Source organism: Tursiops truncatus, chromosome 5 (assembly GCF_011762595.2).
Source record: "Tursiops truncatus isolate mTurTru1 chromosome 5, mTurTru1.mat.Y, whole genome shotgun sequence".
NCBI classification, from domain to species: Eukaryota; Metazoa; Chordata; class Mammalia; order Artiodactyla; family Delphinidae; genus Tursiops; species Tursiops truncatus.
In genome coordinates this window covers 101268005-101294197 of record NC_047038.1, presented here as the reverse complement: position 1 = coordinate 101294197, position 26193 = coordinate 101268005, and the positions used below count along the sequence as shown (strand labels likewise).

General features: G+C 36.4%; 1 protein-coding gene across 4 annotated transcripts in view; it reads left to right on the top strand.

Annotated features, from left to right (window-relative positions):
• Positions 1-14133: 14133 nt before the first annotated feature.
• The window catches only part of MAPK10 (mitogen-activated protein kinase 10), a 350755-nt gene continuing 338695 nt past the window's right edge, over positions 14134-26193 (top strand). For all 4 annotated transcript variants that reach the window (XM_073805431.1, XM_073805430.1, XM_073805432.1 and 1 more), the window contains exons 1-2: positions 14134-14354; positions 17338-17452. The gene's annotated coding sequence lies outside the window, so the exon portion shown is untranslated. The remainder of the gene's footprint in view (positions 14355-17337; positions 17453-26193) is intronic.

The following is a 26193-nucleotide window of genomic DNA, read 5'->3' as shown; positions in this document are numbered from 1 at the left end:
ACTGTGGTCATGTAGCACGGGCCCAAGCACACAGTGGATGATCAATAAATATTAGTGAAATATTGATCAAGAAATGCTGTGAGTTTGGAGCTGATGTCTGTAAATCTAGCCTAGTGCCTGGGACAGAGTGTGTTCTCAAAAGATAGTAGCTAGTATTACAGTAAAGATGTTTGTGATGATATTGGTGATAACAGTGATAAAAATGATAGCAACTATGACTTTATCATTGTCAAGTAATATTTATTAAATGACTCAAAAAAGCCAGAACTGACTTCAGCCATGTATCCTGTTCTCTCTGCCTTACATTTTCATTTATAATATAAATGTGTGGTTTGCATCTTTTGCCCCATAGACAATCTGGTTGAAGATTTTCCATTTCTCCTGCTACTTTCCTGCTCCCTTCAACTAGGGAAGTATTATCTCTTTACTCTCATCCAAACATGATATGTTTTCCCTCACTTTTAAATTCATTCTCCTTAAATCTGCAACTGTCCAAATTCTATTCAGTGCTCAAGAATCATCTTAAGGCTCTCTCTTCCATTATGTTACAGAACTATAATTATCATGTAATCTAGACCCAATATTTTACAGTTGAAGAAACTGAAATCTAGAGAACACCTGCCTGCCCAACATCTTCTGGGTTGTCAGTCATAGTGGAACTAGAACTTAGATCTCCATTTTTATTGGACCGTGCTTCTTCTCAACATATACAGGATTTAAGGTCCATGTTTTCAGCATGGATGCCCATGTTGAGGTCTTCCCTCTCTGTGCTAGAGACTTCATTTTTTTATCCTATGCTTAAGGACTTATTAGAGATTTTTTTCTCTAGTGGGCCAGTCTTGACTCTGCAATAAGATCATGAGCTTCTTTTTAATGTCACCATGTCTTGGCCTTCTTTTTCAAATCTCCAGCACAGTGTTTTGTACTTATACGCTACTCAGTGATTTGCTAACTGAATTGATTTTAATTAAATTGTAAGAATGTCACGCAATTCCAACAGCTGTACTATTTTTTTTTTTTTTTTTGCTTAGTTTTCTTGATCTGGTTCTCTATTTCTTTATATATTTGAAAGAGTATATCTCTGAATATCTGCTGACCAAGTAGCTGAATTTTCTCCAGGAAATTTTCAGGGAGGCTTGCTGATGTCCTGAATACTTTCTCAAGTGTAGACTGGCAGGTTGGCTCAAATTCCTTCAAGTTTATTATTAGTTCCATAGTGCTGCTTCAACACTGCAGAGTAGCATACGATCAATTGCACCTCCTCATGTGTATCTACTTTAAGAACATTATCAAGCAATAGAAGATGAATGCTTCTGGGGCACTGCACAATGTTCATAGCTTACAAAGTCATAACAGGAAATTTAAATTTAAGTGTGTGTTACATCTTTCTTACTGCAGATGGATTCAGTTGAATATTGATTGACTGTCATGTGCCAAGTGTTGTGCCAGGCACTGTCATATATGTCATTTAATTTGATTCTCACAAAAATTCTGTGAAGCCAAAGTTATTACACCCATTATGTCGATGTTTAAATTAAGAAAGGGAGAGGCGGGCTTCCCTGGTGGCGCAGCGGTTGGGAGTCCATCTGCTGATGCAGGGGACACGGGTTCGTGCTCTGGTACGGGAGGATCCCACATGCCACGGAGTGGCTGGGCCCGTGAGCCCTGGCCGCTGAGCCTGCGGGTCCGGAGCCTGTGCTCTGCAACGGGAGAGACCACAGCACTGACAGGCCCGCGTACCACAAAATAAATAAATAAATAAAGCAGATTTAAAAAAAAAAAAAAAGAAATGGAGAGGCTATGTGGTCTGTACAAGTCACACAGACAGGAAACAGGATAGCTATTTGAACAATAGATTTAAACAGAATCTGTTGCTGAGTCCAATACTCTTTCCACTATCCAGTATTCCAAATAAGCTTTAAAAGTATTTATACTTTGTTTTATAATTTTAAAAATTTCCTGTACATACACAAGACTTTCATTGAATGTATACTATCATCATTGCTATATCTTTGTAAATTAAGATAATTTTATTTTTTTTTTTTTTTTTTTTTTTCTCATTTAAATGCATGGCCTTTATTTTATTTTATTTTTTTTTAACATCTTTATTGGGGTATAATTACTTTACAATGGTGTGTTAGTTTCTGCTTTATAACAAAGTGAATCAGCTATACATATACATATGTTCCCATATCTCTTCCCTCCTGCGTCTCCCCCCCCCCCACCCTCCCCATCCCACCCCTCCAGGCTGTCACAGAGCACCGAGCCAATATCCCTGTGCCATGCGGCTGCTTCCCACTAGCTATCTACCTTACTACGTTTGTTAGTGTGTATATGTCCATGACTCTCTCTCGCCCCGTCACAGCTCACCCTTCCCCCTCCCCATAACCTCAAGTCCGTTCTCTAGGAGGTCTGCGTCTTTATTCCTGCCTTACCCCTAGGTTCTTCATGACATTTTTTTTTTCTTAAATTCCATATATATGTGTTAGCATACTGTATTTGTCTTTTTCTTTCTGACTTACTTCACTGTGTATGACAGACTCTAGGTCTATCCACCTCATTACAAATAGCTCAATTTCGTTTCTTTTTATGGCTGAGTAATATTCCATTGTGTATATGTGCCACATCTTCTTTATCCATTCATCCGATGATGGGCACTTAGGTTGTTTCCATCTCCGGGCTATTGTAAATAGAGCTGCGATGAACATTTTGGTACATGACTCTTTTTGAATTTCGGTTTTCTCAGGGTATATGCCCAGTAGTGGGATTGCTGGGTCATATGGTAGTTCTATTTGTAGTTTTTTAAGGAACCTCCATACTGTTCTCCATAGTGGCTGAACCAATTCACATTCCCACCAGCAGTGCAAGAGGGTTCCCTTTTCTCCACACCCTCTCCAGCATTTATTGTTTCTAGATTTATTGATGATGGCCATTCTGACTGGTGTGAGATGATATCTCATTGTAGTTTTGATTTGCATTTCTCTAATGATTAATGATGTTGAGCATTCTTTCATGTGTTTGTTGGCAGTCTGTATATCTTCTTTGGAGAAATGTCTATTTAGGTCTTCTGCCCATTTTTGGATTGGGTTGTTTGTTTTTTTGTTGTTGAGCTGCATGAGCTGCTTGTAAATTTTGGAGATTAATCCTTTGTCAGTTGCTTCATTTGCAAATATTTTCTCCCATTCTGAGGGTTGTCTTTTGGTCTTGTTTATGGTTTCCTTTGCTGTGCAAAAGCTTTGAAGTTTCATTAGGTCCCATTTGTTTATTTTTGTTTTTATTTCCATTACTCTAGGGGGTGGGTCAGAAAGAATCTTGCTGTGATTTATGTCATAGAGTGTTCTGCCTATTTTTTCCTCTAATAGTTTGATAGTTTCTGGCCTTATATTTAGGTCTTTAATCCATTTTGAGCTTATTTTTGTGTATGGTGTTAGGGAGTGTTCTAATTTCATTCTTTTACATGTACCTGTCCAGTTTTCCCAGCACCATTTATTGAAGAGGCTGTCCTTTTTCCACTGTACATTCCTGCCACCTTTATCAAAGATAAGGTGTCCATATGTGCATGGGTTTATCTCTGGGCTTTCTATCCTGTTCCATTGATCTATCTTTCTGTTTTTGTGCCAGTACCATACTGTCTTGATAACTGTAGCTTTGTAGTATAGTCTGAAGTCAGGGAGCCTGATTCCTCCAGTTCCTTTTTTTGTTCTCAAGATTGCTTTGGCTATTCGGGGTCTTTTGTGTTTCCATACAAATTGTGAAATTTTTTGTTCTAGTTCTGTGAAAAATGCCAGTGGTAGTTTGATAGGGATTGCATTGAATCTATAGATTGCTTTGGGTAGTAGAGTCATTTTCACAATGTTGATTCTTCCAATCCAAGAACATGGTATATGTCTCCATCTATTTGTATCATCTTTAATTTCTTTCATCAGTGTCTTATAGTTTTCTTCATACAGGTCTTTTGTCTCCTTAGATAGGTTTATTCCTAGATATTTTATTCTTTTTGTTGCAATGGTAAATGGGAGTGTTTTCTTGATTTCACTTTCAGATTTTTCATCATTAGTATATAGGAATGCCAGAGATTTCTGTGCATTAATTTTGTATCCTGCTACTTTACCAAATTCATTGATTAGCTCTAGTAGTTTTCTGGTAGCATCTTTAGGATTCTCTATGTAGAGTATCATGTCATCTGCAAACAGTGACAGCTTTACTTCTTCTTTTCCGATTTGGATTCCTTTTATTTCCTTCTCTTCTCTGATTGCTGTGGCTAAAACTTCCAAAACTATGTTGAATAAGAGGGGTGAGAGTGGGCACCCTTGTCTTGTTCCTGATCTTAGTGGAAATGCTTTCAGTTTTTCACCATTGAGGATGATGTTTGCTGTGGGCTTGTCGTATATGGCCTTTATTATGTTGAGGAAAGTTCCCTCTATGCCTACTTTCTGCAGGGTTTTTATCATAAATGGGTGTTGAATTTTGTCAAAAGCTTTCTCTGCATCTATTGAGATGATCATATGGTTTTTCTCCTTCAGTTTGTTAATATGGTTTATCACATTGATAGATTTGCGTATATTGAAGAATCCTTGCATTCCTGGAACAAACCCCACCTGATCATGGTGTATGATCCTTTTAATGTGCTGTTGGATTCTGTTTGCTAGTATTTTGTTGAGGATTTTTGCATCTATGTTAAGATAATTTTCAAAATTGGATTCCTATTTCCCTGTCTCCCTCTTGAGTATAACATTCCAATAAAGGTTAAATGGCATGGTTAGTATACACAGAAGTTTTTGGTTAATAATTTGAAAGTCTTGCAGACGTAAGCTGTATATACAAGTTAATGCTGATGATTTTTTGGTTTAAAAATATAAGACCAAATATATCAAATCCTGTATTATATTATTAACTCTGATTACCGTTCTTTTGATTGTTAAGATACTATCACTATGCACTACTATTATGTAGCCTATTGTTCTATTGCACAGACCCAGAATTCACTAACTAATTTGGTGATTAAAAAAATCTTCTCACATCAGTGTTTAAAAATAGGCTCTCTAATATTCGGAAATTTCATTTAGTGGTGAAGAGGATCTATATCTATAAAAAGGATATTATTAACCTTTTATCTTAAATTTAATTACAAAAATTTGGGCTTGTATTTTGTCTCTTGGTCTGCCTCAGTGGCTGTTTACCTTCTGAGCACTGTGGTGGCAAGTCAGAGTCAGTGGAGAACAGCCCTTTTAGAAATCCTGCCATGTACAACAACACAGATGGACCTTGAGGGCATTATGCTAAGTGAAGTAAGCCAGGCAGAGAAAGACAAATACTGCATGATATCACCTATATGTGGAGCTTGAAAAAAATTGAACTTATAGAAACAGTGTAGAAAAGTGGTTTCCAGGGGCCGGGGGTGGGTGGAGAAAATAGGGAGAGGTTGGTCAAAGGATACGTACTTTCAGTAATAAGATGAGTAAGTTCTGAGGACCTAATGTATAACATGCTGACTGTAGTGTATAACACTGTATTGTATAGTTGAAATTTGCTGAGAGTAGATCTTAAATGTTCTCACTAAAAAAAAAAAAAAAGGTAAATATGGTATGTGAGCTGATGGATAGTTTTAATTCAATGGGGAGAATCCTTTCACAATGTATGCATACATCAAGTCATCACGTTGTACACCTTAAATATCTTATAATTTTATTTGTCAACTATACCTCAATAAAGCTGAAAAAAAAGAATAGTCCTTTTAATGAAGATACGAATTGCTGCAAAGTTGTAAGAAGTTGAATTTCTAGGCCAGATTCAAATATGATCTATGGTATCTCCATGCTTCTGTCATGCCTCTGGGCACTGCAGCAAAGCCAAGGATAAGGAAAATTGAAATTGTTGCAGATGTACATGGATTGAAGTGTGGATAAACCTGAGGATGTATGGCAAGAATAACTGTTTATCTCACACACCAGCTTCTGCTGGGATCTAAGAAAAGGCAATTTTCTATTAGCATGATTGTTCAAAAGACAAATACTCTAATTAGATTTTTTTTTTTTTTTTTTTTTGCGGTACACGGGCCTCTCACTGTTGTGGCCTCTCCCGTTGCGGAGCACAGGCTCTGGACGCACAGGCTCAGCGGCCATGGCTCACGGGCGCAGCCGCTCCAGGGCATGTGGGATGTTCCCAGACTGGGACACAAACCCACATCCCCTGCATCGGCAGGCGGACTCTCAACCACTGCGCCACCAGGGAAGGGAAACCCTCTAATTAGATTTTTTAAACTGTTGCTACCTGAGGAAGTTTAAGATACTTTGATATTATTTTTAAATAGAATTCCATCCCCCCATAATCATTGTAAACTAAATCCAGACTTTCAAAAAAGTCTACCAGGCTACTGAAAAGCTACCGTTTTCCAAGCAGCAGATATTCTGCATTTATAATCAAAGTATGTTTAACCAAAAAGGGATATAATTTAGCTAGTTATGGGTGTTGCCAGTGAAAAAAAATCAATGCTTTTATAAGCTTAATAAAAGTAATAAAAGTTGGTTCAAAATACGTTTTCTGCCACTGAATTCTAACAATAGTGCTCTGTCCACTAGGAAAAACTTTCAGTGGACCAATTTTATCTACTTTCTTTTGATGTGAACACAGTTGTTTCCCGAATGTAAAATTGACTCCTAAGCAAGAAGAAAATTATAAGTGAGTGCAACATGACATTATACATTTGTCAAAACCTGTAGAACTGTGCAAGACAGTGAACCCCAATATAAACTATGGGTTTTGTTAATGATAATGTATTAATATTGGTTCATCAATTGTAACAAATTTACCACACTGATGCAAGATGTTAATAATAGGGGAAACTGTGGGGAGGGAAGCTGGGTATATGGGAATTCTCTGTTCAATCTTCTTGTATACCTAAAACTACTCTAAAAAAATAAAGTCTGTTAATTAAAAAGGAAAGGGAGTGCAGAAGTAGATTCCTTCTCTTTCTGTGACATTGAAAGGCCACAAAATTTATTCTTTTTAAAACCATTAGATTTAATTTAATTTTATTTTTTATTGAGTATAACTTACAACATTACATTAATTTTGGGTGTACAACAATGATTTGACACTTGAATATATTGTGAAATGATCACAATAAATGCAGCAAGCATCTGTCACCATACATAGTTACAGAATTTTTTTTCTTGTGATGATCACTTTTAAGATTTACTCTCTCAGCAACTCTCAAATATGCAATATGGTATTATTAACTATAGTTTCTAGGCAGTATATTACATCCCCCATGACTTATTTATTTTATAACTAGAAGCTTGTATGTTTTGATCTCCTTCACCCATTTCACCCATCCCCCCTGCCTTTGGCAACCACCAATCTAGTCTCTGTTATCTATGAGCTTTTTTATTTGCTTGTTTTAGATTCCACATATAAGTGAGATCATATGTATTTTCTCTGTCTAACTCATTTCACTTAGCATAATGCCTTCAAGGTCCATCCGTGTTGTCACAAATGGCAAGATTTCATTCTTTTTATGGCTGAATAATATTCCACTGTGTATATATATATCATGCCTTCTTTATCCATTCACATATCAGTGGACACTTAGGTTGCTTCCATATCTTGGCTATCATAAATAATGCTGCAACGAACATGGGAATGCATATATCTTTTCAAGTTAGTGTTTTTGTTTTCTTCAATTAAATACCCAGAAATGAAATCAGATTATATGAGGAACCATTGATATTTTAAGTTCACTACACTGAAGATTATTATGACCATGGTAAACTGTTAGTTATGTGTTTCTTATCCAAGTAGAATGATACAAGATATTAATTAAAAATTGCATTGTGGAAGTTATTTTGAGATATAAATTTTGATTTAATTTTAAGAAATTTAAATAGTTTTTTTTAACCTCAAGGTTTCTCAGTGCTTTTAATTTAGTAATGTGCAATATGACTTTCCAAAAGGGAGATACTGTTTCTGAAAGTTTTAAATTGTGGAATTGTTTTGCAAAGGACAAGTGTTTCCCAGGTGGAAACATCATGAAAGATACATGGCTGACTTTCTGAGAGAAGACATTATTATATATGTTGAAATGATAGTGAATCTGAGTCAATACTGACTCTCTGAATTCCCCTCAAATTCATTCACTCCTCAGTTCATTTATAATTTTGCTTGTGTTTATCAAATCATTTGCATCCTCTTACCAGCATCCTAATTTATAACCTAAATATCTAATTGTTAAAAGAGTAGCTAGGTGACACTCCTCTTCAGCAGCGTCACTGTTATAATGAACTCTTTGACTTCTTTTGTAAATTTATTTGCAGGTGGAACCTTTAACTCTCATCTGAGGGTTCAAGTCCATTCTAGGCTCTGGGCTAGGGTGGTCAGCCTTCCTGGTTTGCCTGAGACTGAGGGGTTTCCTGGGATGTGGGACTTGCTAAAACCTGGGAAGTCCTTGGCAAATGAAGACTAGTTGGTCTCTCTACTCTGGGTCCGATTTTGATAAGAGACCTTAGTACTGTAGTTGGTTTTAATGCTAGCCCCCCATGAAAGAACTTGAGACTTAGATTCAGAAATTGAATTCTTACTTGGCAGTCCAATCTCACTGACTTGATTCTTTTATGCTCCCTTATTCCCGAGTCCTTTGCCATTTACTGTTTGTAAAGCCAGGTCTTCAGCACCTTCATTTCCTTCAGTCTTGAGTCCTGCCATTGAATTATAGTCCTTACAGAGGAACCTGGGAATCTAGTTCTTGCCAGGCTTCTCTGAAAAAATCTCTTTTTTAATGTCTGAATTCTCATTTCTTGTTTGTTAGGTAAACCTCCATCAATTGTCTGCCTCACTTCAGTGGGGTTGCTGTATCTCTTAAGATCCTGGTGACCCTGAGTCTAGCCCTTCCTATTGCTGGGTCTGCTTGGGTTTGAAAAATCAAGACTCAAGGTATAGGACCAGATTTGCAAGTTTAGAAACTCTAACTTATTGTTCACTCAGCAATTTCTTCTTGGGAATTGACTTAATTTTTTAAAAACAGCTATTTAATTTATACAGAGTGAATACACTGGTCTTAAGAGCTAGACTTTGAAGAGTTTTGACAAATGCTTACATTTATGTAATAACTCACACCTCTGTCAAGATGTCAAACATTTTCATCACTATAGAATTTCCCTCAACTGTGTGGCTCCCCCAGACAATCATAGTTCTGATTTCTATCACCATAGAATAGTTCTGTTCTAGAACTTTATATAAATGGATTTATATAGTAAATACTCTCTTTTGTCTCATTTTCTTCACATAGCTTGTTTTTGAGATTCATGTATGTTGTTGCATATTTCCATAGTTCATTCTGAAAATGTAATATCCTCTCATTGAGGACTTTAAATGGTTTTATCCAGTAAGGAGTAGGATCTATTTAGGTGTCATTTTTTTTTTAACTAACATATTAAATGATCTAATTTTAGGAAATTATTTTTTCTGTGGTGTATAAAATAGATTTAAAAGAACATTTTAATCATCTAAATATTACTGAAATGAGTAGGCTGAGAATTAAAGCCCTAAATAGTAAAATACACCCCAGTACAATGTTGGCATCTATCACTCTGTCACTTGTGCCTTCAAGAATTAACACCTAATAGAAGAAAAGTAAATGGTTTTAGCCTATTCATAGTTGTCATTCTTTTTTCATTGCTGAATAGTATTCTATTATATGAATATACCATAGTTTGCTTATCCAGTCTTCTGTTGCTATATTTTGAGTTGTTTCCAGTTTTTACCAATTATCAATAAAGCTGGCATAAACATTGATGTATAACTTTTTTTTTGGTGGACAAATGTTTCTATTCTCTTAGGTGACTATCTTGTTGTCATACTGTAGGTGTATGTTTACCATTAAAAATCATCAAACCATTTCCCAAAGTAGTTTTACCATTTTATGCTCCCACTAGTAATGTAGGAGAGTTCTGGTTTCTCCGTATCCTACTCAATACTTAGTGTTGTTAGTCTTTCCAATTTTAGCCATTTTTTGTGGGTGTGAAATGGCATTTACTGCAGTTTTAATTTGCATTTCCCTGATGACCAATTCCATTGAATACTTTTTAATGTACTTATTGACCATTTATATATCTTCCTTTGTCAAGTCCTGCTCAAGACTTTTGCCCATTAAACAAAATTGTTTTTATCATTGAGTTGTAGGATATTTTTATATAATCTAGAGTTTGTGAATATCAAGAATATTTTCAGATATGTTTATCAAGAGTATTTCCTTCTAGTCCGTGGCTGTCTATTCATTTTCTTAATGGTTACCTTGGAAGCTTTTAATTTTGATCAAGTCTATTTTTTTTTCTATTACAGTGAGTGCTTTCTGTGTCCTAAGAAATCTTTGCCTACTCCAAGAACAGAAAGCTATTTTTTCTTCTAAAAGATACATTTTATTCTAATAGCTTTATAGATTTTGGCTTTCATGTTTCAGTGAAAATTTATCTTGAATTAATTTTTGTGTTTGCAACATGAGGAGTTGAAGTTAATTTTTTCCTCACTGATATCCAGTTATTGGGAATTGACTTCTGATATCAAAACTTAGAATAAAGTAAATTAAAAGCTGGAATGCCAATTACATTGTGCTATATAAAGTTATTTGGCTAATCAATACATATTTTTGCTTGAGACATAGTCTTGTAGGTAGGCCCATTGCCAAGACTAAAAGTTAATACTCACCTGCTTCTTGTTGAACTTGAAATTAGAACAAAGCAACCTCCAAAAACTTATCCACTGGATGAAAAAGAAAACTCATGCAAGACTTTTTTTTCTAGATTCCCTCCTGAATGAAATTATGGCAGCAGCAACAACACAAAACCTGATGTGGTGCTGCATGGTTTTATGATGTGTTTCAGTGTCTACAATCACTGCTTGGTTTATATTTTTTGCATGTTGTATCCTTTCTGTTAACATGTGGTAGAAGCTCCTTATTCATGTAAGTATGCTAGTTCAAAAACACAGTGTAGAGTGGTATAAAACTCAGTCTTACTTGGTTGCAATTGACAGACAACCTACCGCAAAGTTGTTTAAGCAAAAAAGGAATTTGATTCAATTATGTAACTTGAGAAGCCCAAGGGTTGAGGCTGGTTAGGCCATATATGTATTGAAAATTTCCCTTAAGTAGAAAAATATTTTTAAACAGTTAAAAAATTTTGGTAATTAAAAAAGAATAGTGGAAGTAGTCCACTGTTCTGAGCTCTCATTCTAGAAAACTAATATTTATAGATTAACATTCTATATTTAAGAACCTATGACATATATATATATATATATATATATATATATATATATATTTTTTTTTTTTTTTTTTTTTGTGGTATGCGGGCCTCTTACTGTTGTGGCCTCTCCCGTTGCAGAGCACAGGCTCCGGACGCGCAGGCTCAGTGGCCATGGCTCATGGGCCCAGCCGCTCCGTGGCATGTGGGATCTTCCCGGACCGGGACGTGAATTCGTGTCCCCTGCATCGGCAGGCGGACTCTCAACCACTGCGCCACCAGGGAAGCCCTATGACATCTATATTTAAACATCTATATTTAACATTTAGCAAACTATATGGAGACTTAAAAATATACTCTAACAGTCAAAGACAGGACAGATTACTTAAATAAAATTGAGATATCTGTCCCAAATAGTACTCTAGCAATTTGCATCCATTCCCTAAAGAATTATCCCAATTTTAAAAAAACGAACCCTCATTTGTTAACTCAAATTATTGGTATTTTCTTTCCACATTCAAATTACAATCTAAGAATCAGTTTGCTGAGTTTGGTTTAGTGGGTATTTATTCAGGATTTTTATGAAAGATAAGGAAACAGAGAAGAGGAATTGTGCCGTTCAAATGACCTCTGCAGTCCAGGTGGGACCCAAATGCTTACTTCGCTTCTGAGGTTATTACATTCTTGTTTGCTTTGACATTTAGAGATACTCCATATCTCTCTTTGTGCTGTTTGCAAAAAGCTGAGCTAGTTGAAAAGCACAGATTGACTATATTTCCAATGGTGTTTTGGTCTGCAAGCATTTGTTTCTCAGCCCTGCTGTGTGCTGAGCCAGGGCTGCATGGAGTGGGGTTGTTTCTCCCGGTTGTGCAGCTCCCGGGTGTGCAGACTGGCTGCCTGATGTCGTAGCTGCTAATAATAGCTGCCAACGAACCCTGTCCCTTTCCACTTTACCTGGTCCTCTTTTCATTGGAAAACACTAGCTGTAGCCGCACATAGACTTTTTCCTCTTTTCCTTTCTCCCTCTTACCCCTCCCTAGACCTCTCTGGGCTTTGACGTCACGTGTGCTCCTTTTGGTTGCCATAGCAACCCCATTCCCCAAGCCCTCTGTCTGTCTCCTCTGGTAGGTTCCACAATGGTACAGGCAGCATCACGCTGCACAATGGTTTCCAGACAGTGAAAGAGGGTGATTCAGCAAGCCACTCTTCTTCTTCTTCTTCTTCTTCTCCTTTTTTTAAAACCTCCCCTTCTCTTTTTATTTTTATGGGGGTGGTTGGTGCTTGTTATATGCTTACCTTTTTCCTTTCCTTTTTCATTTTTACACTATTCCTTTTTTCTCCTCAACCCTCAATTCCTAGTGGCTTGAGTGACTTTAGGATTGGCTTTTCTTGGAAATCACCTGTCCATCATTAATTTTAAACAATTTCCCCACCTCCAAAGAATCTATTCCTTATTACAGTTTGGAATGTGGTTAATGAAAAACAAGTAGGGAGGATTTCTGGGGCAAACACTGCTGGATCAGGATCGTAGTTCTCAAGCACGGAATGGTAGGTGGCTCTTTGCTCATTCTGGGTTCTAACCTGTTTTATTTGGAGGGTGGGGGTGATGTCTATTGATTGTTTCTGGTGGGGTGGGAGAGTGAGCATGGAAGAGGGAGGCAGAGATGGGGTGGATAGGAGGTTAATGAAGTGAACTACCTCTGAGGCAAGAAGCCACCAGCCTTTCCTTCTCTGCGGAGCATCTCTCCCCAGACTTGGGCATGTTGAAACCTTTCTGTTTGGAGTGAGGTTTGGCAGAGGGTGGGAGGGAGCATTTTTATTGTGACCAGGGATTTTTAGACTAATGCAGAGCTACAGAAGGGAAGAGAAAACCAGAGAGACAGAGAGAGAGAGAGAAAGAGAGAGAGAGAGAGAGAATGAGAAACAGCTGTACTTGTTAGAAGTGCTGACCTCAGTCCCAGATCTAAGAAATGCCATGGGTTCCGTAACACATTAAAAAATCACATCTTTAAGATATGTAGAGTTTAAGTTATTCAAGTTTACTTCCTGAGAGATGTAGCTTAAATAAGTATTTTGGGGCATATTTACATATTTTAGTTCAGGAGTGGTATTTTTAGTTGGAAAACTAATGGCATTACTCTTGCAGAGACGCTCTAGGCTAAATTTGGGCTGGGAAGAGGAACACAGAATGGGGGTCAGGTTAGAGATAAAACATTGGCACTGCAGTTGCATAGGTAAGGGGTCCCTTTAAGAAAGTGATCTAGTCACAGCAGGCAGCATTTGTTTTTTTTTTTTTTCTTCATGGCATGGTTCCCAGGTACTCTGTACTAGGATACTGTGTCCCCTAGAAATGTCAGAGCTCATTTGGGAGAAAAAGATATATCATCAAAAATGAGCATGGCAATGTATTTAGCAGAATTTATGTATTTGTGCCTGCAGCAAAATAAATGTGATTTATTGGAAAATCTTCAAGTAAATCAAGACTAGAGCTATTTAAAGAAAATTACATATATATATTTCTTTTTTCCCTCTCCCTTTAAGTCTAGAGACTGAGTCTCTGTTTTTACCCCCTTAAAGGCATAATTTCCTAGGGTCCTGTAATTTAACCACAGAAAAAGAATGGCTTATCCCATGGCAGTTGGCTCTGAAGCAATCACAAGGTTGTTTACATGGACTGTCTTTGCTGCAGAGCCTGACAGTGTCTTTACAGCAGCCCTGCCTGCTTTGGTGTGTTGACAATAACTTTTATGAACAAACTGGATAGAGTCAGACTAAGTCCTATGGGACAGGCCACAGTTCAGACTGAAGGAAATTGGGTCTAAGTGCACCAGGCATTGCCAACCCAATATCCAATTTCTCCCTCTGTCCCTAGTCTGCTAGTTGTCAGACCCTGAAAGACCTCACAGAATGCTGATCCATGTATTAAAATGGTTGCAGGAAAGGCCTGCATTTCTCTCAGAGAGGCTTCTGTAAATTTTCTGCCTTGGGTGAATTTTTGTGTTATAAATATAGACAGTGATGCTCATGCCCATGAATGAGCTCGCAAGCTTCCGACTCCACTTTGGAGCCATTGGATTATTGGGGCCGGACAGTTTGGATGTAGCAGTTTTGCTGTCTCTGGTATGTATTTCCTCTACCTTGATCTCACTCTTAAAATTGATATAAAGTCCTAGATTATCTTATTTTATCACAGAAAGCAAACTGGATTTTCTCTCCTTCACAACAGCACTGGAAAATCCAATGACAAAGGTGGTATGACCTTAGGTATTAAAGAGGCTTCATGCTTCCTCATTTGTACATCACTCTCTCTTGTTATTGCAAGGAATCTTTAATTTGACAATCTCCTGGTGTTATAAAATCTTCACAGTTTTGGTAAAAAGATTCTTGATGATGGGCAGTAAGAAATGATATGCAGAGTGGGAAAAATCAGCTGCTTCCGGCTTCCTGCTTGCCTGCCCCAGAACAGCATCTGCTGTGGGGAGGAGTGTGTTTGCCACGCTGGAAGCTGGGGCTCATGAACAGATCCCAGAGGGACCAAGTGTGTTTTTGCTGTCATTGTCTGGTACGTCTGCAGCTATTAGTATTTAATGGTTTCAGAATACACGGTCAATAATTTTCAAGGTTAAAATGAACTGAGAATTGATGGCGGATGCCATAAAATATATGTAGATTTTAAAATTACAGGAAAATTCATAGGATTTCCCTTGTTAGTGTATCCTATAGGAATATCATGAGCAAAAGGAATCTGCCTAATTTAAGTAATGTGAAAAAGCCTCCCATATTTAAAGGGAAAGCCTCCCATATTTAAAGGGAAAGCCTCCCATATTTAAAGGTTTTTTTGTGCATGTGTGTGTGACTTTATGTAAATGAATCTTAGTGGAAAAGTCTTTTAATACTGATGATGGATAAAGACGAATTGGGTTTTTCTTGTTAAACATGAGGGCAGATGCTCTCCCTTCCTGCTCTACTTCTGGCTGCAGGTCACATTTGTAACTATAAGACTTTACATGGAATTGGTGTGTTCAAATTGAATGATTGCCTAGGTGCTAATGAGAATAATGGACTCCTTCAATTAGAATAAGAAGTAACAAATTGACATTTTAAATTCTTTCTCTGTTGCCCCTACTATTTCCTCTTGCTATCTCTTTTAAGCTTTTGGTTGGACACTGCAACACTTATGCAAAAAAGAGGCACAAATTGTCCAGGAATGACAAGAAAGGAGTACAATGCTGTATTTGTTGTAGGCTGAGTGCTTCCTTCCTACCATACCACGCTTGCATCTCTTACACCTTCTTCTGAGGACCAAGGATTCGTGGAAAAAGTTGGGCCTATAGACTACTGGGGGAGATGCTTATTGATAAAGAACAAAATCCATTTTTTTTTAGCATATTAGAGATATTTGTTGCATTACATAAGTCTGAGATGAGACACTGCTGCTGATTCAGATAAAAGATCTTGCTGCATATTGATTGAAAGAGAAATTGTAATTTAGAATTGGAGCTTGGATTTTCAGAAATTTACCTATCTGTACATATTCTCATAACCAAGTTATGAGAAAATCTCTATGTTTCAGGTTCTGTTTCTCCCCCCTCTGTTTAATGGAAGAGAACTCCATTTCTAATTGTGAATCTTGGTAGAAACTCTAAATGGAGACTTCAGGTGATATTGAAAATCCTTAAATTGAAAGAAACATTTTTAGTTTGAAAAGTGGACTGCAAGTTTATGATTATTTTTGATAAAGGATTTTCTAGTTGAATTGACATTTTAGATTCATAACAAGCCACTATGGCCTTTCTCACTGATCTTATCCCTGGTGACTATGAGATGTAAAACCCATAGGCTTATAGAACTAATGCTCCTAGGAATGGAAATTAAAGTTTTGAATGGAAAAAGAAAGGACTGAAGTTTCCTTAGAAATGTTTTTAACCCATAGTTACTCCAAAACCCCATATGCACCATAATAAACAGGATTTTTTCTACATTTTGTGTGTGTGTGTGTAATTGCTTATTCCTGGGCTTCCTGTATTCACTACTAAATTATAATCTCTGTCAGGGACTGACTGTGTCCGCCTGGTGCATAGTAGGGGCACAATCAATATTCCTTGAATGAATGTCTCCCATGCACATAGTTCTCTAAATACTATGGGTGAAAGAGTTTGGGAAACTGTAACACAGTTTCTGCCATTTGGGAGCTTATAGTCATTTAGGGTGATGAGGTTAAATAACAAAGTGGTATATGATCAAGTGTCCATACTCAATACATATAATAGGAATTCAGAGGAGAAAGACATTTACCTCCTCTGAAATGGTGGTAGGCCACACTGGGATTGTTGCGGAGAGGGCAGGAAGATGTGGTGTGGGAGGATTTCCAGCAGCAGCAATCGTAAACACTTGGCCTGGAAAGGGACTCTTATTTGGGGCAGAGAGGACGTTTATTTGGGGCATGGTGACCATACTTTTCCAAACTAGAAATCAAAAGCTGTGGGTTGATAATGGGTAGAACATTGGAAACTGGAACAGTCTTGGAGAATCGGTCCGGTATAATGTCGAAAAGTAACAGTAACAGACCGAAGTTACAAACTACTTTTGTAACTAGATCAGATTATGGAAAAACATACATAACAGGTCTCTTTCTAGCTTCAGACCAACTTCAGTGTAGTTTTATTTTACTTCACATACTTCAGAGATTTCCAAACTTCTCCTCCTTTAGCCATAACTCTGTAACCCACTGTTCCAAATGAACCCATTGTTTTTAAATGAGAAGCAGACTGTGCAAACATGTAACAGGGAGCTGTCTCAGTTGAAGCTGAATAGGGTGCCTCCTATCACAAAACCAATCCATATCAACCAAGGTAACAATTACTAATTGGGCTTATATTCAGATTGTAAAATTCTAACTATTCTGGTGTTGGTAACAACCAAGTTCTTGTGTTTGTGATAAATTTGAACAGAGTCAACTACCTTGAGATGTTTTATTCCCTCCCCCTGTGTCCCATCACCCATCACCCATTGTCTTTGGCAGTCTTTTGATTTTCTAAATGCAGGTGAAATTCTTATTGAAATGTTAAAATCAAACTTGGCTGTGTTTTTGCTTTGATTTTAGGCTAGCTTGAGAAACACCAACAGCAGGACCATCTCAGATCTTTGTTATGGCAACTCAGGCAAGAAGCTGTTGAATTAGACCCATTTCCTGTAGATGAGAAACCATACAAGCAGTGGTGAGTTGCAAATTTAAAAATGTTCCTTAGCAGGAAACATGTGATCTATATCACCAATTTAAATAGTGCATGTGATTTACTGTATAGATCGGAAAGAAATACTGCTCCAAATAATGTCAACTAAAGAAGTGAAAGTCAACAGGACAGAAAGCTTAACTGATGGTGTGGTGCTATTAATACCACATGTAGGAGCTACAGGTCTTTAGGTGCATAAGTGCATCGTATAACACCATGATGCTACCACTCTGGATGATACCAGCCTAAGTAAGGTGACTACAATGAATAATTTCATGAGGCTGCATAACAGTTGGGTAACAGTATTTTTCAGTGGCTTTTATTATTTGCAGCATAATTCTATATTTTACTGATTCATCCTCTCTAGGAGAAGAATTGGTTCTGAGCTAAATTATAATGCTTAATTCCTTTTAGGAATATATATATGTATATATAGGGTATATGTAATATATATTAACATAACATTTAGATCTTTAGACATAAGGGAAGAGAAATCAACATCACAGTTTTATAAAGCTCAATTTGTGGACATTTTAGCCTACAAATTCTTTGCTTAATAAAAACAGTATTAAAAATAGATCCAGTTGCTTTGCTAGTTGGAATAATTTTAAAATCTTCTTATTTTATAAAATATCAGCACACACAGGCAGAGTATATTTTTTAATCAAATACTTGATGATAGTCACCAATGTCAATAATAAATAGATTCCAGCAGAGATGAACTAGTTATAATCCGTCAAACAACATCTTTGAGAAATAAGAGTATGACAGTGGTGCTTGTAAGATTCCAAAAGAAGCTGTTTTGAACTAGTGATCAATATCTCTCTTTCATTTGTTTAGTGGCTTATATAACTCTAAGTATATAGGCTGCCCTATGAATCAATGCATAGCGCATAACTGCAGAGCACTGATGAAATTAACCTTATATGAAATTAACCCTATACTTTCTTCACATCATGATTCTCATTACAGTCTGCTTATAATTATATTGAGAAAGCAGATATAATAGTCATCACTATGCTGTGCGTAATCAATATGTATTAGATGTGTTTGTTATGACTGAGAATCATATGTAATTACCAGTAATCAACAATTTCAATTTAAAAGAAGGGTGATTTTTTATGGCTGAACTTAATATTTTGAGTTATGTGTGCATCCCAGTGATGTAGAAAACATATATTGCCCCATCTTAAACATATATTCATTAAGCAAACATTTATTGAGAATCCATGGTGTAGATATCATCCTTAGCTCTTGGGACAGCTGAAAAAGACAGTACCTGCCTTAAAGGAGCTATGTTTAAAGAATGTGGCACTTATGATAAAGTATGCCATTAGAAAAGGGAGTTATTTCTAAAGAGTGTGGTACTTATCCACTGCTATTAAATGGGTAGGCATTGGGTGATAAAGGAAGTGCAGCAGAGGAGAGTCTAAGACAGATCGGATGGGGATTTGTTAAGGAAGGCTTCCCAGGGGGAGTGATATTTTAGCTGAATGTTAAGGGCAATAAGAGGTTAGCTAGAAGAAGGGGAGCAGTGAGAACATTTTTCATGGGCCCAGCAACTTGAGAGAGTCTGGGTGTTTGGGGGCACTAGATGCTATTTACTATGCTGGGGCATAAATGAGGGTGGTAGAGATAAAGCTGAAGAGGGGTACAGGAGATATATCATGAAGGATCTTTTAAACAGAGCTAAGGAGTTTGTATTTTATTCCAAAATGAAGAAGCTTTGAAAGATTTTAAATAGAATGACATGATGAAATTTATTTTTTAGTAAATATCATGTACCTAGAAGAGTGTATAAAACAAATGCAGTTTAAGGAATAATTATAAAGCAAACCTCACATAACCACCATTCATATTAAGGAGCAGACTCCCAGAAAGCCCTTTGTGCTCCTTTAAGATCACATGCTTTTCCTTTCCCGCTAGAGGTAACCATTACCCTGCCTTTTGTCACGCTTATTCTCTTACTTTTCTTTGTAGGTTTTCAATCTTGTAATCATAGTAGTATATAGTGATATATTCTTAATCACCTGATTTTGTGAAACACTGTAAGATTCTTCCATGTTGATGTATGTAGTTTATTCATGTAACTTATGTAGTATTTTACTCTATGAATATATCCAAATTTACTTAGCCATTATTATGATAGACATTTGGATTATTTCTATATTACTTATGTGTGTGTGTGTGTGTGTGTGTGTGTGTATATATATATATATATATATATATATATATATAAAATAACCTGAGTTATTTATGTACTAAGTAAATGTTAAATAAATACATTTACATATAATAATATTAAATATACATATGATACTTTTTATGCACATATATTATTGCTCTAGTATACATGTATAAGAGCTTCTCTAGTATACACATCAAGGAAAGGAACTCCTGAGTTTGGGGGTATGTGCACATTCAGTTTTTCTAAATAATGCCAAATGTTTTCCTCAATTGGTTGCCTCAATTTATATTTCCATCAGCAATATATAAGAAGCTCTATATACTCACCAATACTTGGTTTTTAAGTTCTTAAAATTTGCTGATCAGGTGGGTACCTAATTGTACTCATGGAAGTATTAATTTGCATTGTGCTGACTACTAATAGAAAGCACATCTTTTCATTTTTTATTGGCTATTTGATCTTCCTCTTTTGTAAAGTGCCTGCTCAAGCCTTTATGAGACTTGTCTTTCAAAATAATAACTAGCATTTATTGAGTTCTTACTGTGTATTAAGCACTGTGCTAAGCACTTTACAAACATTTAATCTTCATATCAACCTTATGATTCATAGATAAGGAAACTCAGGTTTAGAGAGGTTAAATAGCTTGCTAACAATCACACAACTATGAAACAGTGTATTTAGCATTTAAGCCCAGGTCTTTCTGACTCCAGAGTTCTTCAATTTCTTGGATAGTGTCTGGAAAGAGATTAGATTAGAGCCAGAGAGAACTTGTAAGGTGCTATTGCAGGAATTCAGCTAAAAAATAATAAGGGCACAAACCAAAGAATCATCAGTAGGACATAAGTACAAAGCAGCTAGACTCAGTAATGAACGTCATGGGTGAAGAAGGGGGAGGATTTTAGAAGTCTCAAGTTTTAAGACCTTTTGGCTAGGTAGATTCAATATTAGTCATACAATGTATATTTATATTCCAGGTGTTGTGGTAGTTTTAAGAATATGTTTTATGATTCCATGATTCAATGAGAGATGAAGTTAATTCACAGTATTATAAAGTTTAGGGTTTAAAGAGACCACAGTGTTTTTTGGGGTCAACTCTTTACTGTTTTAAAATGTGGAACTTGGTGTGAAAAGAGGTTAAGTGTCTTGTTCAAGATCATATGTTACTGTTAGGTTAAGAATAGACACTAAGCTGGCAACGAATGCAAAGAAATAGCAACTTGCTTGATTTTTTACATTAATAAGTTAAAATAAAATCAACCTACTTTATCTCTTAAACATTTCTCACATCAGTTTCCTTTGAAATAAATCTGTTGCTACAGCCAAAATTAGGCCTCATTATCATTGTTAGCAGGTTTACTTAAAGTAGTCTAGCATATTATCTTCTTGCTCATGATTCTACCAGCTCTTATTTGCAGTTGTTACCATGTGACTGCCCTGCTTACTTTGATATGCTCTACGGCCTATGTAATAAATTCCCTTCTACTTAAAATATACCATACTCCCATCCACCTCCAGTTTAGGAATTGATGATTTCTCGAATTGCCTGGGGACACCAGTGTGCTTCAGTCTTATCATGCACTCAAGTGTTTCTTACCTCTGTGATTTACTTCATACTACCTATTCCGCCTGTACTCACCCCACCCCTCCTTTACTTAGTCATTATTCATCGTTTAAGACCTTTGCGATTCAAAGAGTGATCTGGGGACCAGCAGCACGGACATTATCTGGGAACTTGATTAGAACTGCAGCATCTCAAGTCCCACCTACATCTACTGACTCAGAATCTTTCAAACAAGATTCTCAAGTGATTTAGTGTTTGGAGGTGCTGCTTAGACTCACTTTAGACTTCATCAGATGTTATCTCCTTCCAGAAACTTTTCCTGACTCCTTCCATTAGGCATTCCTTCCTGGTGTTCCCACCGTAGCCTATGCATGTCTACCTCACTGCATTACCAGTGTGTTTTATTAACTGTTTATGTGTCTGTCTCTCCACCTTAGCCTGTGAGTAATTTGAGCCAAATCTAATTGTCTTTGACTTTTCCATGCCTAGCACAGTGCCTGATACTTGGTAGTACTGCATGAATATGTGTTGAATGGTTGACAAAAGAAAGAAGAAAGAGCGAGATATATCTATCTATCTAGATAGATAGATAGACAGACAGATAGATAGATAGAAACAGAGGCAGGAAAACAAAAATTACAAGGAGAAAAAACATAGCCAAAGGGACTTTGTAGAGAAATAACTAGACTACAAAATAATGCACCAAATATTGTACCTCTGGATATAATCTGGAAAGCAGCCTGACAGCCTGACGGAGAGTCTACAATTTTTTTAAATAGATCGGGTGATAAATGTGAATATTGTTGCCAAATCCCTCAGAAGCAAGAATTACCTTAATTTCTTAATTTTACCAAAATTTCTTAATTTTGTTATTGTTGTTGAGTAAATTTTGCCAAAATTTGTTTTACTTTTCTAAACAAAATGTCTTACTGTCCTTTTAACTCGTCACAGACTGTTCGGAATATTTTGTGAAAGAAGATAGAGGATGCAGGTTTATTTTGAAGTGGTACTGGAGACAGAAGTTACAGACTTGTGAGTGGAGAGTAGGCACTTTATATAAAGGAAATTTCTGAATATTAGGATTGTTTTTCAGTCTGTGCTTTTTGAAAAGTAGCAAACTTTCCAGCACTGCAAATATTTAACTGTCTTCATGGTTGACCAAATGTACTACTTTATGTGGGAGATTGAACAAAGTGACCTCTGGGGTTTAAGGTCCTTATGAATTATGAGTCTATATATGTTCAGAGAGGTGTGGAAAGAATGAGAGTTATAATAAAGATTATAATAGTGGATAACATTTATTGAGTGATTATTTTGTGCCACACACTGTTCAAGGCACTTTCCATGCACTGATTCATTTAATCTTCATAGAAATCCCACTGAGCATTTCTATTTTACAAATCATGAAACTGAAACATAGGAGGCTTAGTAACTTGCCCTAGGTCATGCAGCTAGTGGTGGTAGCCCGAGGGAATCCAACTCTGGAGCACTTCCTTTTTTATTCCTATGTCGTATCCTTTTCAGAATTAAAGGTAAAAGTTGGACCTAAATGGAGCCTTAAACATTGATATGGTTTCCAGTTAAGGGTAAGAACAGGGATTCCAAGAAATGATAGCAGCATAATCAAAGTAAAAAGTGATAGAAGTGAGCATAACAGGTTTGTGGAACCAAATATCTTATACATGGGATGAATAAGAGAATATTCAGAAATACGTCATTATAGTGCTGCTTTGTCTTGCTTCTCCATGGCTGCAAGTTACCAAGGTGGGAAACTAAATCCTTAGGGCTATTTAACTTTAGTAAGACCAACGTAAGTAGACCTTTTAAAGGCCACTGATTGGTGGTACCTCAAGCTATATCTCTTAGGAAGATAGATTTGAGAGGTCCCAAGAATTTGATGTCAGATCAGGAAAATCATACTGTTTTCCTGGAACTTAGCTGAAGAATGAGTCAGCATAAATTTTAGGATATTTCAGATTCTTCATAAAGAATTCTCCATATTCTGATAAATAGTATCAGAGGAACTACTATTAAAATAAAAGTATGAGATATTAATGAAGATGTGGTTAACATAAGAAACCTTCTCATATTAGGGCTTACTGGAAAATTTAGTCTACAATTTAACAGTATTCATTACATGTATTATTTATGGTGTAGATGCCAGAATTTATATATGCCAGATACTTCAAAGTTTTCTTTCTAGTTGTACTTTTGGAAGCTCTAGTTGGTTTTTTGGTGCTTTTAATCCTTGAGGCCCACTTTCAAATGCCTTTAAACTTGAGAATGGATAACCTTGACAGTATTGTTTTTAGAAAGTCATTTATAAATCTTAAGAATCCACATAATTCTGCTTTGGAATTTAGTTTATTAAGATTTAAAGATATTACACTCCCCCCTTCCCCTTCCCCCCGCAAAAGATTGAATAAATTGTATCAGGCAAAAACTATGTGAAATAGTGGGTAGGAAACACTTAATTTAAGCTGTTTTTCAGTTTTTATGAGTTTCAGCCAAATGTATCATGTCATGTGTCTGTTGACTATGCTCTTGCCCATCAGTGTTCAGGTCAGCAATGTGGAACATCACAGGCAATCAAATCTCATATGCTGACCTTCTTTTCTAGTCTTGGTCCTAAGTATAGATATCTGACGCTGTGTCGTGTTTTAAGGAGACAAAATGCTCTCTGGTTCTCAACTTTCTCTGTTTCTGAACCAGATATGATGTGTGAAATTTCCACTTACTCCTTTGGTTGAAGACTGTTCCTATTAAAGTGGAAATGTTATGGGAATTCCCTATTGGTCCAGTGGTTAGGACTTGGCGCTTTCACTGCTGGGTCCCGGGTTCAATACCTGGTCAGGGAACTAAGATCCTGAAAGCCATGCAACGGCAAAAAAAAAAAAAAAAAGAAAAAAAAAAAGAAATATTATGAGGTAAAGTGGTTGGCTAGCTAACCTGATAAACTAACTTGAGTTAAGGTGTGAATTGGTGTTGATGGATTTTGAATCTAGATAACATCCACACTTGGATAAATGTTTTAATGCATTAACATAGGAGACTAAGGAAATGGAATATATAGGAAAGGTTTTTACATGGGGAAGGAATCAAGAGTGGTCTGAAAGAGAGTGCTTTCTTAGGGGTTTAGCAGATTATTTAAAATTTTCATTATATTGTTTCTGGAAAAGGAAGAGAACTTGATATTAGAGTCTCATTGCAGCTTTGTCATGAATTAATATTCCTTTGGGCAAGTCTTAACCTAGCTGAATTTCAACTGTGTATGAGGGAGTTGTGATAGATGATGTTTAAATTTCTTTTTAACTGTACAAATTATATGAATTAAATTGTATAGATTGAATTAAAGCATGGAATAATACCCAAAAAGCCAGGCCAAGTGGAGTACCTTGGTGAGGGCAGCCTTGATCAGTGAAGGAACTTCATAGGGATGAAAAGCTGTTTCATGGACAGCTAAAAGGAAAGAATAGGCCAGATGGCGGCTTAGAAGGATCTTGAACACAGGCTTGCCTATGCCCAATTTTTGCTTTGACCCTCCCCCTTTTATTATCTTTGCCTTAATTCTACCTATTCTCACTCTAAATCTAGAGATAATATATTTTAGTTATAGGAAGTAACTTCTAATTATTGAGACTTTATTATCCATAAGGAAGACAATTTATGCATAAGCAACCAAATTGACTGCATCTATTTCCCTAATTTGTATCTTTCTTTATCCTAAAATTATCCTCTGATAGTGAAGGACTAGTGTGCATAAAGGTTTGTTTATTGATTTATTTATGAGAGGATTCTTTAAAAATTTGTCTTTAAAATCATGGTTTCTAAGCTGTATTGGGATTTACCAACACATCAGATGAAACTATTGGTGTCTTAATCACCTTAGATATTATATCAATACAACACATTTACATGAAGGTTAATAGATATTTTCAGTGGGCAAATTACTGTGGTAGAATCTTTGAAGAATGAAAAAGACACAATTCTTCCCTTTTTCCCTCCCTCCCTCCCTCCTTTTTTCCTTCCTTTTTCCCTTCCTCTCTCCCTGCCATGCTCTCTCCTTCCTTTCCCTCCTTCCTTCTTTCCTTTCTCCCTCAGTTATTTACTGGCTTCCACCTAGCACTGCAGCATCAGAGATAAATTCATCTCATACATAGGATAGATAGTTGCTTTAACAGAGGTGAGTTCAGGGAACAGTGCAGTTACAAACGATTCACCTATCGCCCAGACATTCTCAACTGGGGTTCCACAGAAAGACATGTGTCCCAGTGCAGCAATTCTCAGACTTTGTGGTCTCATGATTCCTTTACACACTTGACAATTATTATATCCTTTGGTATTTACCATGTCAGAAATTAAGATATCAATTTGAAATATTTAGGTAATTAAGAATTAACAGCAGTAAACTGTTACATATGTTAAATAAAATATCTAGAATGTATCTTTTAATGAAAACTGCTTTTTACTAACCAAAAATAATTTAGTGACAAGCATGGTATTACATTTTTGCAAATCTGTTTAATGACTGGTTTAATAGAAGACAGCTGAATTCTCTTATCTACTTATGCCTTCAATCTGCTGTTATATCACACATCACGCAGCCTCTGGAGGATTCTACTGTACATATGAGAGAAAATGAGAGTGAAAATGGCAAACTGTGTCGTAATATTATTTGGAGTTAGTTTTGAGCTCAGGAGCACCTCTGAAAAAGTCTTGGGGACCTTCAGGTTATCTGTGTACAATGCTTGGAGAACCACTTCTAAAAAGCATTTACTCTATGTAATGAATTAACATCTCTTTTATGATATAGAATGGTAACATTCCTGGAAAAACAGAGAAATAGTGTGTTTGGTCATTCAGAGGAGGAACTCTAGATGAGAGAGTCTATAAGATTATAACCTCTGTGTAGGCAGAGATCTGTTTCTCTTTTTTACCTACTAGCTGTCACAGGGCCTGACACACTGTTGACTCTCT